Source organism: Cavia porcellus, unplaced genomic scaffold (assembly GCF_034190915.1).
Source record: "Cavia porcellus strain 051 isolate PalLab524CR breed Dunkin Hartley unplaced genomic scaffold, mCavPor4.1 scaffold_8, whole genome shotgun sequence".
Classification (NCBI taxonomy): domain Eukaryota; kingdom Metazoa; phylum Chordata; class Mammalia; order Rodentia; family Caviidae; genus Cavia; species Cavia porcellus.
The window spans coordinates 1738646-1753466 of record NW_026947491.1 but is presented as its reverse complement, the minus strand read 5'-3'; the positions used below and the strand labels follow the sequence as shown (position 1 = coordinate 1753466).

Below are 14821 nucleotides of genomic sequence, written 5' to 3'. Positions count from 1 at the left end.
ATGTTTGCGCGCCTCAGTAAGCCATCTTTTACCTCCCTTTAGAGTGTAGCCCAGAAAGATTACCTCTTTTTTGCAGATTTGAGCCTTTTTAGCTGATGCCCGATATCCCAAAGCGGCCAACTCATGTAATAACACTCGAGTCCCATCTTTACATTCGGATTCCGAGCTTGCTGCCAGCAGTAAATCATCAACGTACTGCAGGAGAGTGAGGTTAGGATGTTGGGTCCGGAAGGGCAGCAAGTCCTTGTGGAGGGCCTCATCGAAGATGGTCGGACTGTTCTTGAATCCTTGAGGAAGACATGTCCAGGTCAGCTGTCCAATAGCCCCCATATTGGGGTCAGTCCATTCAAATGCAAAAAGGGGCTGGCTGTCCTTGTGTAAGGGTAGACAGAAGAAAGCATCTTTTAAATCAAGAACAGTATACTAAGTCTTGGATGGGGTTAGGCCACAGAGTAAGTTGTATGGGTTTGGCACCGTAGGGTGAATATCCTCCACCCTGCTGTTAATTTCCCTTAGATCTTGGACTGGTCTGTAGTCATCTGTCCCAGGCTTTTTGACCGGGAGCAATGGGGAGTTCCATGCAGATCTGCAGGGAGTTAGCACCTTTAAGTCGAAAAGCCTCTGTATGTGTTTTTTAATTCCTCGGTGGGCTTCTTTGCTGATGGGATATTGTCTGACTCGGATGGGAGTGGCAGTGGCTTTTAAAGTAACCACCACAGGTGGTTGTTGGTTCGCCAGTCCGAGCCCAGCCATTTCTGCCCAAGACTTTGAAATCAGTCAGCCACTCGTGGGGAATGGATTGAGATTCTGATTTATCATAGAGTCGATATTCATCTTCCATTTTTAGAGACAATATTGTAATCATGGGCTGCCCAACCTTTTGGTTACTGAAAGTCACTTGTGGCCCATGGCGTTTAAAGGAGATCTTAGCCCCTAGTTTAGTTAATAAGTCTCTTCCTAGTAGAGGAGTGGGGCATTCAGGGATCACCAAGAAGGAGTGTTTTACTTTTCCTTTGCCTAAATCCACAGTACGCTCAGTTGTCCAGAAGCGGTACTGGCTTCCATTTGCCCCTTGGACCAATAACTTTTTGGATGAGAGCGACCCTAAATGGGCCTGCAGGGCTGAATAAATGGCTCCTGTGTCGATCTCAAAGTTCACAAGGGTCCCCTCCACGTTAAAAGTTACCCTGAGCTCGGGGAGGGGATTCAAGCTCCAAGTTCCCTAATCTTCTTCATCTAAGGTGAGCATAGGAGCTCGCTGGGGGGAAAGTTTTTCTCTTTCCTCTTTTTCTCTTTTCCTTTTGAGTTTCCTACAATCCTTAATTAAATGTCCCTTCTCTTTACAGTAGGCACATTGATCCGGGTCTAGTGGTGGCCGGCCGGGCTTTTTTCTATCTGTCTCTGGCTTATTAACTACAGCGGCCAACACTTGCTAATTCTTTACTTCGTCTCCTGTCTCTCGCTTGCTCTTTTTCCTCCTCTGTCTCTCTCTTATAGTACACTTTTTCAGCCTCCTTAACTAAATCTCTCAGAGAGAGATTCTGTAGTCCATCTAGCCTCTGGAGCTTACGCCTGATGTCAGGGGCCGATTGGCTGATGAAGGTCATGGCCACCGAGCCTTGGTGTCCCTCGTCCTGAGGGTCAAACAGAGTATACCGGTGATAAGCCTCCATTAGCCGTTCTAAAAACACTGAGGGAGTCTCAGTTTGGTCCCTGAATTACTTCTCTTACCTTAGCCAAATTAGTGGGGCGCCTCGCGGCCGCCCAGAGACCCACCATCAGAGTCTGGCGATAGATGGACAGATGCTGCCTACCTTCAGGATAGTTTGGGTCCCATTTGGGCTGCTTCAGAGGGAACAAGTCATCAATTTGATCTGGAAGCTGAGTAGGCCTCCCGTCTATTCTGAGGACGTTCCTTTGTGCCTCCAGCAAGATGCGGTCTCTCTCTTCTGTAGTGAAAAGGGCTCCCAGTAACTGCTGGCAATCATCCCAAGTGGGCTGGTATGAGTACATCAAGGAATCCATCAATCCTGTTAACTTAGAGGGGTCATCAGAGAAGGAAGGTTATTTCTCCAATTATATAAGTCAGAGGAAGAAAACGACCAGTACTGCAGGATAGGCATTTCACCTTCCTCAGTACCATCACTAATCATCACTAATCACTGAGCTTTACCCAGGATGGGGGGTCCTCACACAGATCCTGCCAAACCAGAATATAGGATATTTTATCCGGGTGGCCATGTCTCATCCAAGCCCCTGGGGGAAGCGGGGGTCTGGCAGTCGAAGATGTTGTTTCAGAGGAGGAGGATGACGGGCTGCATTGAGGTGTTGGTGGGGCGGAAGGTGAATAAGGGGGAGGAGGAGGACTTGGGGGATCAGGGTCAGTTTTGAGTAGAAAGAGGTCAGGTTGTGATTCTGGCAAGACAGGCGGAACCGAAAGTGCCTTTGCAGGTAGGAGTTTAGAAACGTTCGGCTCGCTGTGTGGGGGGGGAGGCTTTACCCAGGATGGGGGGTCCTCACACAGATCCTGCCAAACCAGAATATAGGATATTTGATCCGGGTGGCCATGTCTACCAGGACAGAAAATTACATCCTTAACGGCCAGGATCAGGGGAAGGTGGAAAGTTCCTTCTGGAGGCCATCCGACTGAAAAGGTGGGCCATTCTGAAGAACAGAAGATCTGCCATTTGCCCTTCTTAACCTGGATAGAAAGATTGTGAGCTCGCTCCTGAACCTCGGGCCAATGGTCCAAGGTAAGGGAGAGAGGGGTAGAAGTCATCTGTCCCATCTTATCCTGAAGGAAAAAGAATTACAACAGACAAAGAAGACGTGGACAAAAACAAACACTACTCACGAGCCGGCGTCACGCACACACACACCAAAGCCATTAGGTGGTGGAAACAGACCGGCAGAGGGACCCGCCGGAACGGAACGGGTTGGCGGGGTGGGGGTGGGGCCGCCGGAACAGATCAGTGGAGAATTCTGCCAGAACAGATCGGCGGAGAATTCCGCCACAGACAGTAGGAGCTACCTACCCAACTCGGCAGGTGCGACCTGCCTACGCGAATTGGTGGGAACCACCAGGAGACGTTCCACAAGGGAACTTCGGGGGGGTCCCCCGAAAGGAACAGACTGCCCTTGAAGTCAGGACCAAAGAAACAATAGGAACTGTCCAGGGCAGTAGAAGAGGGGAGAGAAAACGAGCGATAAATCGAAATGAAAGTAAACAAAAAAATCTGGTCTCCTCCTGCAAGGAGATCTGATCTCGGTTTAATCTCACGGGGGCTTCCAAATGTATGACCGGTACCGCAGAGGAGACTCCAAGGGCTCTACTCTCATGTAAGAACAAAGGGGTCTTTATTGGTCTGTGTGCACGGGGTCCTCCGTACAAGCGGGAACAGAGGGCCCCGAGTGTAGGTGAGGCAGGTGCTTTTAAGGGAAAAAATCGCAAAGCAAGCATTTTTTTACAGAAGCCAATCACAGCAGTTAGAGCGGGATAGTCAACAGTTTACTTATTTGTGGTTGGTCAGCTCATAAGAGATGACCAACGGGTCAGAGTTAATTAACTGTCTTGTTCTGCACAACTTATCTTTAGGACACCTGGTTTCTCTATGGCTCGAGTTTGACATGTTTCCACAACCCTGATTAGCGTAATGGCAGGCTCTATCTCTGAGTTCCCTGGCACAGCACAGCCCGAGAATATCACAGCTGCAGATATTTTCTTTTTGATTCTCCCTAGGAGCTGAGTTTGGGCTAAGCCATGAGGCACAGAGCTGCTTCTAGCTGAGAAACAGCATCTTGTTTTTAACCTTTAAATTTCTGGTCCTTCAACTTAAGGATATTCTATGAGCCAGTATACAGTCTGTTTTGGAGAATGTCCCTTGTGTAGCTTTAGAAGAGCATGTATTGGGATGTTATGGAGTGGAACATATAGACATCTACTAATTCCATTGTTTTTAAAAGTTTGATTTAGTTGTGATATTTCATGATTGATTTTTTGTGTAGTTGATCTGCCTTTTTATGTCATGATGGAGTAGTGAGGTTTCCCAATAAAATTGTATTAGGGCATAATTTTTCATGTCTGTCAGTAATTGTTTATATTGGGTGGGTGCACCATTATATGTTGCATATACATTTATGGTTGTTGCATCTTCCTCTTAGATTGTTCCATTGACAAGGATATAGTGACTATCTTTATCTCTGTTAATTAGTCTTGGCTTGATATTCATTTTATCTTCAAATAGAATAGCTAACACAATTTTTTTCTGGGTTACTGTCACATGAAGTATTGTTTTCCACCCTTTGATTTTCAGTCTATGAATTTCTTTGGAATTAAGTATGTTTATTTTATACAGCATATTATGGGATCTTGCTTCTTGATCTCTTCTGACAGTCTGTGTCTTTGGATTGCTGTAGTCTGTGCCTTTGTATTGCTGCATGAGAACACTAACATTGATGGTTATAACTGAGATGTACTGACTTACCCTTGTCATGTTGTTTTACTGTTGTTGGCTCCCAGTTTGTCCCCTTCCTCTAATGGTTTGCCCAAAGGGCTTAACATTTAGAATGGATTAAGGACAAAATAGAGAATAGGAAGAAGAGAAAGAGAATAAAAATAAGGTGTGAGGACAAAAGGAGATCGTGCCAACTTGGGGAGCTGGTGCTGAAGACTAAGGAAAAGAGAGATGCAAGCCATGAAACAAAGAGCAGAACAGAATCCCACCCACAGCGAGGTCAGGAGCCACGTCCGCAGTCACATAAAAACAGTGAAGGTGACAGAAAAAAAAAAGAAAAACAAACAGTCCACTTCCTGGATTCCCTGTTTCACTAGGAAGACAACCTCTGGAGACAGAGTCCCAAATCATGCACTGAGTTTGGTCTGCAACACAAAATAAAAAGCTAACAATCACTTTCAGTGAAGATTTCACATAGCAGATAGCAGGGAAAAATATTATAATATCTATCAATATGGCAAATTTACATATGCATCATTTTCTCAGTCTACTATTACAGAGAACTGTTAATCTGTAATACTTTATTTTATTTATTTATTTATTTATTTTTTTGTCTTTTTCCTTTTTATCGGTACCAGGGATCGAACTCACGACTGCCTGCTTGCAATGCAGGAGCTTGTGCCACTGAGCTAAATCCCCAGCCCCGATGTGTAATAATTTAGAATGTGTTTAATAATCTTTCTCACAAGGATCAATCCCAATCTGTATCCCTGGACACCTCTATTTTTATACAGTTGAGCCAAAGTCAATTTTGAAGGTCCCCAATATTTGTGGAGAGTTTTTTAAAATCACACACTAGAGCCTTTTTTCCTGGTACGCTCCTAAGCAAAGTTACCTTGTTTAAGTGTTTAACACCCTCATCAGCAACCTGGCTCAAGGCTAGTGTTATATACACAAGGTCCTCACGTAGCACCTGTAAACCAAGCACTACGATGACAGTCACGTCCCTTGTGCTTCTCCCATTTACTTCTTGTAATAGCCTATGGGTTCATTTCCTTGGGTCATTAAACTTTTCGAAGCAGTCAGCTGTGTTCTCTTCACATTTTCTCATCCCATTTCATTAGCTATTTGTTTGTGACAACATCAAAATCAGCCTTCTCCAGCAGTATTTTCCATGCTAGAAGTGCTCTGTAGCCAGCCTGTGAAAGTTACCCACTGGCAAATTAGGTTTCAAAGAGCTGCGTGGAGATGCGCAGCTACAGGATCAGAGGGTGCATGGTCTAGGCCAGCAGCTTAATAAGAAACCCTGGCATTCCCAAAGAGGACGTGCTCAGGAGTCCAGCTTCCTTACTCTTCCCAAACACAGTGATTTTTCTTAAGTAATAGCATGCTACTTAACCTGAGATAGGGGAAAATGCATAAAAGGAAGCTTTTGAAGCATAACAGATTACTCCCTGTTTAGAAAAAAGAAAAGCAGCACTGTCAGAGATTTAAAATTCAAGTAAAATTCACAAATTTCCAGTTTTTCTGAAAACAAAGATTTATTTTTTTCAACAGGTACATAACATGGAGTCTCAACCAAATATATACATGTGCAAAGAGGAAACTAATATGGCAAAATGTTTACTATAGACAACAGTTATGGGTAGTTTTTGGAGGTTTACTTGTGATTTCCCAAGTTTTCTATAATAAATGTGCTTGAGAAAAATTTAACAAAAATGTGAATCCCCACCAGGCAAGCCTCAGTTGAGACTAGGGCTTCAGCCTCCTGAGAGAGCTTAAGGCAGAGGGACCTAGCTGAGCTGTATCTTGGCACACAGAATCTGGGAGAAAGTAAATGTTAAATTTTGTCTTGAGCCAGGGTCTTACTATGAAGCCTAAGTTGGTCTTCAACTCACAGTGATCTTCCTGCATCAGCCTCCTACATGCTGAGATTACAGGTGTGTGCCACCATGTAAAGGAGTTCCTTCAGGCTACTAAGATTAGGGTAATGTTGCCTCACAGCACAGGCTTGTGGGTCTCAGGCTCTGGTTCCCCGCTGCTCTCTGTCCTCCTCTGCTCCAGTAACCTGAGCATTACAGGGCGCCTTGCTAACCTCCCCTCTGAACAATTTCCTGTGCTGCTGAGTCTCTGCACATGGATGCTCACCCCTAGCCTGCTGCTTCCAGATACCACCCAGCAGGCTGGCTCTTCTTGCCTTTCTGGTCACAGGAAAAGTTGTGACCTTTTGGGAGCAGATCTGCTCTGAGCTCCAGCTCCGCCTCACAGCATTTTGCTTCATTTCACTTTAGAGCCTGCTCTTCTCAGTTTCATGCATTTGTTTGCATGAGTTTGCACTTTCTTCTTGGCCTAAGGAGCTTCTTGGCCTGTAGAAGGCAAGGACAGAGATGATGATGGCTGACGGCCCTCGCATAACCTGGGAAGCATCATCTCTGCAGCTGTGGTGCTTCCCAGTCAGGCATTCCACCTGAATGAGCTTTTTGGATCTTTCCAAAGGTGGTTGTCAACAGGCACATGGGACAAAATCTGCCACCTGGTGGTGGAATAGTGCTGCAACATATGTTAAAGTTGTTCTTTACTGTTTTGTTCAATTTTATTATAACTGATGATATAGGCAATTCTTTTTAAGATAGCAAGAGGCATTAATGGTAACCATTGTTGATCACCTTGTATTTTGTTTTTACATTATTATGTCCATCCTTTTGATTTGACTGACTCTGTCCTATTATGTCACATTTGGTTTACATTCTTCCAAAAAAAGTAATTGTGTAATTGTCATTGTACAAAAGAGAGGAAAAGAAAGTGCTCTAAAGGACATAACTGCATGTATATTTAAGTGTATAAGATAGGTAACTATATTACCGAGTTTTATTGGATCATTGAACGGAACTGTTTGCAGTCTCACTGTTTGAATGTCCACTCTATATGCTTTAATTTTGTAACTTGAACAATTATTTCTAGGATGACAATATGTAATCTATTAACTAATTATTTCCTACTGTTTATTTTTTCTGAAATTCCGTATAACTTGTACCCTTTTTCTGTTTTTTGTCTTTTTTCTCCTTAAATAAAAATTTAAAAAAAAGCCAAACAGGAACCAAACCAAGGAAAATTTACAAAGCACATGTCTGCGTGGTGGGGCTTCTAAGTGGAAGTGATCTGGGGCCCTGAGGGAAAGTCTTGAGGACGCACAGGCATCAGGGCCTCAGATAGACTGAAATACTCAGTTTCCCCCACCTCTTGGACTGCACTTTCCTGCAGTTTCTCATGAGACCCCTGCAGCACAGCCACGACAATGTCTCCATCCCTGCTTCCCAGGGAGGACCCTAGGGCTGAAGCCAGGACAGTGTCACCATAGTGTCACAATAGCAGTCTCATGATTTCCTATATTCTGAAGTATGCCAAGTGCTTAGTTCTTCAAACCTTGAGGCTCCTTGGTTGTTTTCAAGGCTTCTAAAAACAGCAATGCCTTAAATATCTCAGGGTGCAGTGCACACTCAGTGTAGAATCAAGCTCAATAGATATTTCATTGATGATTTTGGACCCCAGAGCAACTCACTTACTGTAATCCCCAGTAGAAGGAAGCCCAGAAGGTTTCTTTTGGGGCACGCCTTCACTCTGGGGCTTCCCAGCATGGTGGAGCAGTGGACAGAGGTCAGCATGTGGTGCACCTTTGAGAGCTCTCCAGGCACACAGGAGCATGCAGCTGACCGTGCAAGGTAAAGCCACTCTGATTATCTCTCTCTTCCATTTCCTCCTCCTCCCACCCTAGTGGAAAGCCCCAGGGTCAGCCTATTATACAATGGAGTACTACTCAGCTATAAAGAAGGATCACATTGAGATATTTATAAATAAATGGACACAAGTTGAGACCATACTCATAAGTGAAATAACTCAAACTTGCCTGTATAAATACTGCATAGTCTCCCTAGTGTAAGAAATGGTAAAAGTACATAAGAATTGATAGTGATCATGTTTTTCCATTACATTGCTCTGAAGCCTTATAATGTCTGCATCCATTAGTTGGAATGGTTTCATCCTAGTTTGTTTGATTTTATTATCTGTAGCCAGTGGTGATTTAGTATCATCTTACTCTGAAGTCATACTATGCTTTTGTTTTTCTGTTTCCTTTGGCTCTATTGTGTTATATCTTATTGGATATTATTATGTGTGATAGTATAAACTTATTTGCTATGGAAAATGAGATAATATAGTAGTCATTGTTTGTTCTCTGCCATTCAGTTCTGAAAGCCCTGCAATGCTTTCATTCTCTTGAATGGTTTTATACTGTTTGTTATGTTTGATACTATTGTATATGAAGCTATGCTCAACTATTTCAAAGAAAGATACATCGTGGTAGTTACTGTTAATTATGGGTTGTCTTCTGGTGATACACTGTTTTGCCTACATTGTTCTGTTCTTATCTGCTCTGTTATGTCATGTTTTGTCTTAATCTCTTTAAAATAAAATAAAAAAATTAACCCCTGGCCCTTAGTTTTAGTTTTTTGAGCAGTCTCTACACTAATTTCCATTTTTTTTATTTAAGAGGAAAAAGAGAAAAACACAAAACAAACCAAAGCGGCGTAAGGGTACACGCAGTACAGAACTACAAAACAAAACAAAAAACCATAACAGTAAGAAATTACCTGCTAGTAGATTACACACTATTTTCTTGAAAATAGTTCCTCAAATCACAGTATCAAAGAACACAAGGTGGACATTCAAACAGGGAGACTGCAAACAGCTGTGTTCAATGTTCCAAAAACATTGATAAAGTCAGCTATTTAACACCCCCAAACACACTTGCTGTTATGTCCGTTAGAGCTCCTTTTCTTTTTTTTTTTTTCCCTCTCTTTTTTACAACAAAATTTACACATCTTGGATTTTATTACTCCTTAGTGCTTATTACTTTCTTTGGGGGGGGGGAAGAATACAGTCAAATATGGCAAAACAAAGCTGTCAGTCAATACCAAGGATAGACGTAGCACATGGTGTAGAACAGAGTACAACTTTATCAACAATGGTTATCCACGTTGTCCCTTGTTTCCTTAAAAAGAATTGTCTATCTTATTAGATATTATAAAGTTGGACAAAACAGTAGAGAACAAGACCAATAAAACTTAGGCATTGTAAACATTACAGGACTTCCAAAGAAGACAATAGTCAAACCAGAATGGGTATCTTAGTGAATCTTATTGTCTTCAAAGTAGTTGCCTATGTCTTCAAACTTGATACTATCATATAGAATGGAACAGAGTCTAATCAGTCAAAACAAGGTCGTGGGAGTACTACAGGACTTCAAAACAAGTTAATAGGAAATCGAAAAGAGTTACTATTTATATATCCTAATTTTTTTGAATTTTTTCTTTAATTAAGACAAACATAAGAAATGACTAAATAATTTTTTTTGAAACAATAAGGGGGAGATTGAGATAAAACAGGACATAACAATATAACAATAGAGGTCACAGCATGACTGTTTCAATAACCTAGTACTTCACCACCTTATAACCTGACTTAATAGTAGTTACCATAGTGTCTTTTTCCTTGAAATATTTGGGTAAAACTTCATATACTCTAGCTTCAAATATTTCCATATCAAGAAGCCCAGAATAAAGCCTTTCTAATTAATGAGTGAAAACTTTATAAGGCTTCAAGGCCACCTAATGGGGAATCATGATTACCACATATTTTTATATATTTGAATCATTACTTACATTAGGGAAACTATTCGGTATTCACACATGCGAGATTGATTTATTTCACTTATGAGTATGGTCTCAAGCTGTGCCCATTTATTGATAAATATCTCAATGTGATCCTTCTTTATAGCTGAATAATACTCCATTGTATAGAAATACCACAACTTTTTTATCCATTCCTCAGTTGATGGGCACTTGGGTTGTTTCCAAGATCTGGCGATTACAAATTGTGCTGCTATAAACATAGGTGCACATAAATCACTGTGGTATGATGCTTTCAGTTCTTCTGGGAATATGCCTAGAAGTGGAATAGCTGGAATAAATGGGATTTCCAGTCCCAACTTTTTGAGAAATCTCCAGACAGATCTCCACAAAGGCTGTACCAGTCTACACTCCCACCAGCAGTGCAGGAGAGTTCCTTTTTCCCCACAGCCTCTCCAGCATTTGTTGTCGGTTTTCTTGATCCTGGCCATTCTTTCAGGAGTGAGATGGTATCTCAGTGTGGTTTTAATTTGCATTTCTCTAATGACCAATGATGATGAGCATTTTTTCATGTATTTATTTGCCATTTGCATTTCTTCATCTGAGAATTGCATATTCATCTCAGATGCCCATTTTTGGATTGGATCTTTGAATTTCGGAGGTCTGAGTTTCTTTAATTCTTTGTATGTTTTAGACAAGAGGCCCTTGTCTGAGAGAGAGTTCACTAAAATCTTTTCCCAGTTTGTGGGTTTTCTTTTCACTATGCTGGAGATTTCTTTTGACATGCAGAAACTTTTTAATAAGAAGTGGTCCCAGTTATTGATTCTGGGAAGTATTTCCCGTGCGGTTTGAGTCCTGTTCATGAATTCTTTACCTACTCCTATGTTTCCAAGGTTTCTACCTATTTTGTCTTCCAATAGATTTAGTGTTTCTGTTTTAATATTCAGATCTTTGACCCATTTACATTTTAATTTAGTACATGGTGATAGACATGGGTCTAGCTTTAGTTTTTGGCAAATGGAGAGCCAGTTTTTCCAGCACCATTTATTAAAGAGACTGTCGTTCTTCCAGTGAACCTGCTTGGCTCCTTTATCAAAAATAAGGTGGTTGAGTGTGTTCGTAGTTGTGGTTGTATCTTCTAATCTATTCCACTGATCTTCAGCTCTGTTTTGATTCCAATACCATGTTGATTTTACTACTGTTGCTTTGTAGTATAACTTCAAGTCAGGGATTGTGATGCCTCCTGCTTTGTCTTTGCTGCTTAGAATTGCCTTTGCGATTCTAGGTCTCTTCTGGTTCCAGATGAAATTTAGGAGTGATTTCTCTAGATCTATAAGGTATGTTGATGGTATTTCTATTGGGATTGCATTGAATCTGTATAACAGTTTTGGGAGAATGGCCATTTTCACAATGTTTGTTCTTCCTATCCATGAGCAAGGGATGTCTTTCCATTTTCTGAGATCATCTTCAATTTCCTTTTTCAGTGTATTATAATTTTCACTGTATAAATCTTTCACTTCTTTCGTAAGAGTAATTCCTAAATATTTCATTTTTTTGCTTGCTAATGTGAATAGTCCAGTTTCTCTTATTTCCCTCTCTGTAATTTTGTTGTTCGTGTATAAGAATGCTATTGATTTCTGAGTATTGATTTTGTATCCAGCCACATTACTGAATTTATTTATTGTATCTAAGAGTATTTCAATGGAGTTTAGGGGGTCTTCTATGTAGAGTATCATGTCATCTGCAAACAATGATAATTTAACTTCTTCTTTTCCTATCTTTACCCCTTTTATTTCTCTTTCTTGCCTAATTGCTCTGGCTAGTACTTCCAGTACTATATTAAATAGGAGTGGTGATAAAGGACATCCTTGTCTTGTACCCGATTTTAAAGTAAAGGCTTTCAATTTTTGGCCATTTCGTATGATGCTGGCTGTTGGTTTGTCATAAATGGCCTTTATTATATTGAGGTAAAGACCATTTATTCCAATTTTCTGTAAAGTTCTTATCATGAATAAGTGTTGGACCTTATCGAAGGCTTTTTCTGCATCTATAGAGATGATCATGTGATTCTTATTTTTGGCTTTATTGATATGGTGGATTACATTTATTGATTTGCGTATGTTGAACCATCCTTGCATTCCTGGGATGAATCCCACCTGGTCATGGTGTATAATCTTCTTGATGATTTGCTGGATCCTATTTGCCAATATTTTATTGAGGATTTTTGCATCTGTGTTCATTAGGGAGATCGGTCTATAGTTCTCTTTTATAGTTGGGTCTTTCTCAGGTTTTGGTACTAGAGTAATATTTGCTTCCAGGAATGACTTAGGAAGGATTGCTTCCCTTTCAATTTCATTGAATAGTTTGAGGAGTGTCGGCATTAGGTCTTCTTTATATTTCTTGTAGAATTCTGCAGTGAATCCATCTGGGCCTGGGCTCTTCTTGGTGGGCAAGGACCCAATTACATTCTCAATTTCATTAGCAGAGATTGGGTTATTCAACAGTTTTATATCCTCTTGATCTAGCTTTGGCACTTCATATGCTTCTAAGAATCTGTCTATTTCTTCTGTGTTATCAAACTTTTGAGAGTAGAGGTTTTCGAAATAGGTGTTGATGATCCTCTGTATTTCTATTGGGTCTGTAGTGATTTCTCCTTTTTCATTTCTTATTGCATGGATTTGAGCTTTTTCTTTCCTTTTTTTAATAAGGTTGGCTAGGGGCTTATCGATTTTATGTATTCTTTCAAAGAACCAACTCTTTGATTCGTTGATTCTTTGGATTGTTTTCTTAGTCTCTATTGCATTGATTTCTGCTCTGATTCTTATAATTTCCTCTCTTCTTTTGGCTTTGGGCTTGACTTGCTCTTCTTTTTCTAGCTGTTTGAGGTGTAGCATCAAGTTATTTACTTGTATTCGTTCTGTTTTCCTGATGTGGGAACTCAGTGCAATAAATTTTCCTCTCAGAACGGCTTTCATTGCATCCCACAGATTCTGGTAAGTTGTATCTGCATTTTCATTTTCTTTTAGGTATTGTTTAATTTCTTCTTTAATTTCTTCTGTGACCCACTGATTACTCAAGAGTGTGTTATTTAGTTTCCATGTGTTTGCGGAATTTTTGCAGTATCCTTTGTCATTAATTTCTAATTTCAGAGCGCTATGATCCGATAATATGCAAGGGATGATTTCAACTCTTTTGCATTTGCTTAAATATGTTCTGTGAGGTAATATATGGTCTATTTTAGAAAATGATCCATGTACTGCTGAGAAGAATGTGTATTCTGATGTTGTTGGGTGGAACATTCTGTATATGTCTATCAAACCCATTTGTTCACAGGTGTGATTCAGTTCTGTTATTTCTTTGCCCATTTTCTGTCTGGTTGATCTGTCCCTTGGTGTCAGTGGTGTATTAAGGTCTCCTGTTACAATTGTGTTACTGATAATTTGAGTTTTCATTTCTGTTAATAATTGTTTTATATAACTGGGTGCTCTGGAGTTTGGTGCGTATATATTTAAGATAGTTATCTCTTCCTCTTGGAGTTTTCCCCTTACGAGTATGTAGTGACCTTCTTTGTCCTTTATGGTCATTGTTGGTTTAAAGTTCACGTTGTCTGCAAACAGAATGGCTACTCCTGCCTTTTTTTGGATTCCTGCTGCATGAAGAATTGTTTTCCATCCTTTGACTTTCAGTCTGTGAGTATCTTTCTGGGTTAGATGGGTTTCCTGTAAACAGCATATGGTTGGATTTTGTTTCTTGATCCATTCTGCTAGTCTGTTTCTTTTGATTGGTGCATTGAGACCATTTACATTAATGGTTATTACTGTTAAATGCTGGTTAATTGTAGGAATGTTATCTCTCTGCTGTTGCATCTTTATCTTTCGGTTCTGTTTAATTATTTGCTTTGCTTAGTGGTTTTTTCCTTTGTGTATCTAAACTGTCTTTCAATATTTTTTGCAGGGTTGGTTTGGTGTTCATGAAGTTCTTCAGCTGTTCTTTGTCATGGAAGTATCGTATTGCACCATCTATTTTGAATGATAGTTTTGCAGGATATATCAGTCTTGGTTGGAAATCATTTTGCTTTAGGATCTGGAATACTTCACTCCATGCTCTTCTTGACTTTATTGTTTGTGCTGAGAAGTCTGCTGTGATTCTGATAGGTTTTCCTTTATAAGTGATTTGTCTTTTCTCTCTGACAGCTTTTAATAATCTATTCTTGTGTTGGATTTCTGGGATGGTGACTATTATATGTCTGGGTGTAGTTTTATTTTGGTTATGACTGTTTGGAGTTCTATATGCTTCACTGATCCTGATGTCAGTTTCTGATCTCATGCTTGGGAAATTTTCAGCTATTACTTCTCTAAATATCCTCCTGACATCCTTCATGTTGTCTCCCTCTCTTTCATTAATCCCTATCATTCTTATGTTATTCTTCTTTGCATCGTCTTGCAGTTGTTGAATTGTTGTTTCCTGGTTCCTTGTTATTTTCAAAAGATCTTTCCTTTCCTGTTCACTAGCTGCAATCCTGTCTTCAAGGTCTGAAATTCTATCTTCACTTTCATTAAGGCGGTTTTTACAACTTTCAGTGGAGTTTTTTATTTCCTGTATATCTCTGTGCATCTGCATTATGTATTCTGTTTGTTTCTTATATTGCTCGTCTAGGGATTCTATCTTTTTGTTTAGTTCCTC

The 14821-nt window shown here is 40.4% G+C and overlaps 1 long non-coding RNA gene across 1 annotated transcript in view; it reads left to right on the top strand.

Moving 5' to 3' along the window:
• Window positions 1-2906: 2906 nt before the first annotated feature.
• Window positions 2907-14821, top strand: part of LOC134477213 (uncharacterized) — a 29140-nt gene continuing 17225 nt past the window's right edge. Inside the window, exon 1 of the long non-coding RNA XR_010049103.1 lies at window positions 2907-8173. This is a non-coding gene — a long non-coding RNA (uncharacterized LOC134477213). The remainder of the gene's footprint in view (window positions 8174-14821) is intronic.